Genomic DNA, 4,556 nt, shown 5'->3' with positions numbered 1-4,556 from the left:
TTTTCAAAATGTTTATAAGCTCTGTCTGCATTAATTCCAGTATATAATTTGTATATTTGTCAGAAGGTAAGTTATTGGTCTATAGCTCTTAGGATAGCTTGCAGGTTTACTGTTAAGGAGGAGTATCATTTTTTTTCTGCTGTTAACCATGTTGGTGTCTGTACAGGATGCACATATAAGTAGTTCTTGCTCAGGGCTAAATCTTTGTGTAAAGATGTTAATACCTTTAACCAGATGTTATGGACTGCATCTGAACCCAGGGTTTTTATTTTGGAGCTTGTCTTAAAATTGCCTCGATTTCCCTAGCTGTTATTTCATCCCATTTCATATCCACAACTTTAGAACTCCTTACCATTTCTTTTAATTCTTCTATCCATTCACCATCTTTGTTATGCTCAACAGGGTCTTCATAAATACTTCTCCAAAATGTACCTACCTCTTTTTTTCATTGGTGTTTCTATTCTTTTTGCTTGGTTTCCCAATTAACTATAAAATGTTTTGGGTCATTAATGAATTGCTTCTTTTGCACTTTTCCTTTATATTAATCTGCATGTCTTCTAGTTTTTTTTCTGCTTGTGCTGATATTTTTAGTCTATTACTGGAAATAGTGTATGATAACTCCTGGTCTGTTTTGATACTGTGCATTACTTTTACCATGTCAATCTAAGTATTTTTTATGATATGTTCCCTTTTCTGTATTCTGATAACAGTGATACATCTTGTCTTAATTGCTTTAAAATTTTCTCTATTCAATGCTTCTGTGGTGGTATTCTACTTGTTGTCTTCATTTCTTTAGTTACTCTATGTTTCTGTGGTAACATTTTATCCATTATTAGTTTAGCTATACAATAATACATCCTATTTATTGCTGTTATACAACATTAATTTCTTTTAATAGTCCTGATACTGTTTAGGGTCTTATTTAAATTCTATAATCTATTTCTTTAATCTGTTTTAATATGTCTATCTGTCTCTACTAAATCTAGCAGGTTTTCCCCACATCATTTTCTTCTGGACTGAGAGCATCTTTTTCTCTGGCATGATCCTCCTGATGTGAAAACATATTATTCTCTCTTCCACCACACCACTGACTTACAGCTAAAGTCAAATTGACAGATCAGTAGTTTTCAGTCTTTGTCTGTCCTTCATTCTTGTGAAGGAGAATCGGAGCTGATCTCTTTCATCCTTCCAGTCCTTAAACTCCTATGATTTCTTGAAAAGGTTAGCGGCATTGATGTTTTCTCCCTTCCCCGGATCATTAAGAATTTTAGGTTCAATGTTATGAGAGATCCACTATGAGAAGTGAATGCAGAACATACTGAATATAAACGAGATTAAATTAAGCAACTTTATTAAACAAGACATTTTTAGAAAGTGACAGCTACACATAAAATATTAGAAACGAGAGCAAATCATAATATTTCCATTGTTGTATTCATGTAGTGTGTGATGCCCCTGCACTGGCCCAGTAATCAAGGAGCCTCAATCCTCACCACTAACACCAGTGAGGGACGTGCACATTGGGAGGATGACAAGTACACACTCAGAAAAGTACAATTACCCTTAAGAGCACACAGAGATCACTGTCAGTCTGGGAATGGTTTCTCCCTCTCTCTCAAGATCCCTAGTAAGACTCCCCACTGGCACAGCTATAGGGTTAAGATCTCAGCTGAGTAGTCAAGCCAAAACCCAAAGCACCCTCTCTGTCCAACCAGTGCTTCATGTCCCTGCCAGAGTAGCTGACACACACACACACACACACACACACACACACACACACACACACACACACACACACACACACACACACACACACACACACACACACACACACACACACACACACACACACACACACACACACACACACACACACACACACACACACACACTTTGAGATTTGATTTATATACAAACACACAGACACTCCTAGGGAAGCCTGGCACAGGTTCACTAGCTATGCCTCCTTTTGCCCAGACTGAAAGGTAGTTAGCACTGCCACCAACCACTCTTATCAGCTACTATAAGGCCAAGGGGTTACCAATTCTACTGTGCAATGTTACTCTTATCCAAATGGTAAGTGTGAACAGAACATTTAAGGCTATTTAGGAGTGGCCTATACAGTATCACCAAGTACATATGCAACTACTCTACGAGCTTAAATATCTCTAACAAACCAGCCACAACAAAAACGTTTAAATATATTTAATAAATAATAAAAGCACAAGACAATACTCATTAACTCAACACAGTGACAACAGAGTTCAAAATCACAGGAAATATTTTAAAACAACATTGCAGGACAGTTTCATATAAATACAGAAAACATCTAGACTAATCTTGCTATATTCATCTCTATCTCTAAGAGAAATACTATGATCTATGTCTTACAGAGCAAAGACAAGTGCTGGTGAGAGGATGTTGTCAGATGCAAAATAAGATACAAAATGCCCAGACTCTCTCTGAGATAGTTCTTAAATTAATAATACACATTACTGCAGGGTTAGCTAGATGACATCACTATTTGACACATGCCTCTAGTTCCCAAGCTAAACAAATACTAACAGAATTTAACATGTCTCTGTTAAAAATACTTATCTCTCAGATGTACAGCTGCTAGGAAGCCACAAAACAATACAAAAACACTTTAGATGTAAAACCTAGTACTTATCTCTGTCTCAAGACAATAGAAAGAAACCCTTAACACCAGACATCCTGTCTCTTAGCTGAGATAAACTAACGTTATAACACATAGTAAAACTCTTTACTTATTTTTTTAGAGTCTGCAAGTTAACTCTGTATATTCTAGCCTTTATCATCAACACATACATTTGCATAGGCATGTAGTTTATACACATTTCTGCTCTTTTCCAGCAAGGTGCATCGTGGTTACATTCTTGAAGCTCAGTACAGAACATATAGTTTTCTTACATTTGTAAGACAAGTATACAAATCATTTTAATATTCACAAATGACATAGAATTATTTATAAAGTTCTAGCTGGCTGGACTGGCAGCCTCGCAAGTCCCTCCCCTTGAAAACTCAAGCTAATTTTTCAAGTGACCCTTGAGAAATGTTGCTTGCGAGGATTGAGCCTATCTGGGAGTACCTTACCCCATTCTCTGTCTTTTGAGCTCACCTGTGATGGCATTGCTAACTCCACTGCAGTGCTGCACTGTCATATCATATGCTTGCAATCTTAGGCCCCACCTTAGTAACTTGGCATTTTGCTGGCTGGCTCGATGTAGCCATGTTAGGGGATTGTGATCTGTAACTACAGTGAATTTCATTCCATACAGACAAGGCTGATGTTTCTGCAGTGCCCTCACTATGGCTAGACATTCCTTTTCTATAGCTGCATAGCATTCCTCCCTGGGATGGAGCCCATGACTGAGATAAACCACTGGGTGCTCTTCTTCCTCTGAAAAAATCTGGCTAAGTACAGCCTTCACCCCATGGTTTGAAGCATCCACCAGCACAACAAATTCTTTGCTGTAATCAGGATTGGCTAGCACAGGGGGTCATCCTAAAGCTCCTTTAAGCTTCTGGAATGCCTGCTCACATGCTGAGGTCCACACTATCTTATCTGGCCTGTTTTTCCTTGTCAGGTCTGTGAGGGGAGCAGCTATGGTACTATAATTGGGGGTGAACTTTCTGTAGTTCCCTGCTGTCCCTAGAAATACACTCACCTGCTTTTTGGTAACAGGTGCAGGCCATGCCCGAATGCCTTCCACTTTGGCTGGTTCTGGCCTGATCTTACCACTCCACACTCTATGCCCCTGGTAGGAGACCTCTGCCATACCCACCTGACACTTGCTGGGCTTAATGGTCAGTCCTGCCCTCTGTAGTCTACCCAGCACCTCCCTGACATGCTGAAGGTGCTCTTGCCAGGAATGGCTGTAGATGGCAGTATCATAAATAAAAATTACCCTTTGTTCCAACATTTCCTGTATCGCCTCCCTCAGAGTCTGGTTGACTCTCTCAGACACCCTATAAGGGGCCTGCCTAATAGGCCTTTGGAGTTCTGTATCCACATGGTGCTGCACCAGGTGGATGTACCCTGGTTTCCCAGTGAACATATCCCCAAACTCTTGTAACACTGCTCGAATTTCTCGAACCTGGGTATCTGATAGCTACTGGGACATTCCTACCACTTCCACTGAGGTGTTAGTCCAAGCCCCACAGAGGAGATCAGTCACCAGATCTCCCTCAGACTCCTCCTGCAATCCACTGCAAATATTCAGCACAAAGGCCTCCATAGCATGGCAAGATTTCATCATGTTAACACTGTACAGTTTCTTCCTCTGCCTCCTGCCTAGCAGTTCCACCATGTAATTAGCACCTTGTAGGGTCCCTCCCAAGCTGCCTGCAGCTTGTTGTGTCTGACAGGAATGAGAACCATTACCTACTGCCCTACAACATACTCTTTAGCTCGAGCATTCCTGTCATACCAGACCTTTTTCTGCTGTTGTGCTTTTGCCAGGTTCTCCTGGGCCAAGCCCATAAGTTCCTTGAGCCTTGTCCTGAGGTTTAGAGCATATGCTTCAACAGACTCA

The sequence above is a fragment of the Protopterus annectens genome, chromosome 1.part2, assembly GCF_019279795.1.
Source record: "Protopterus annectens isolate FY-2018-M chromosome 1.part2, PAN1.0, whole genome shotgun sequence".
Classification (NCBI taxonomy): domain Eukaryota; kingdom Metazoa; phylum Chordata; order Ceratodontiformes; family Protopteridae; genus Protopterus; species Protopterus annectens.
Note: the sequence above shows the minus strand (reverse complement) of the source record.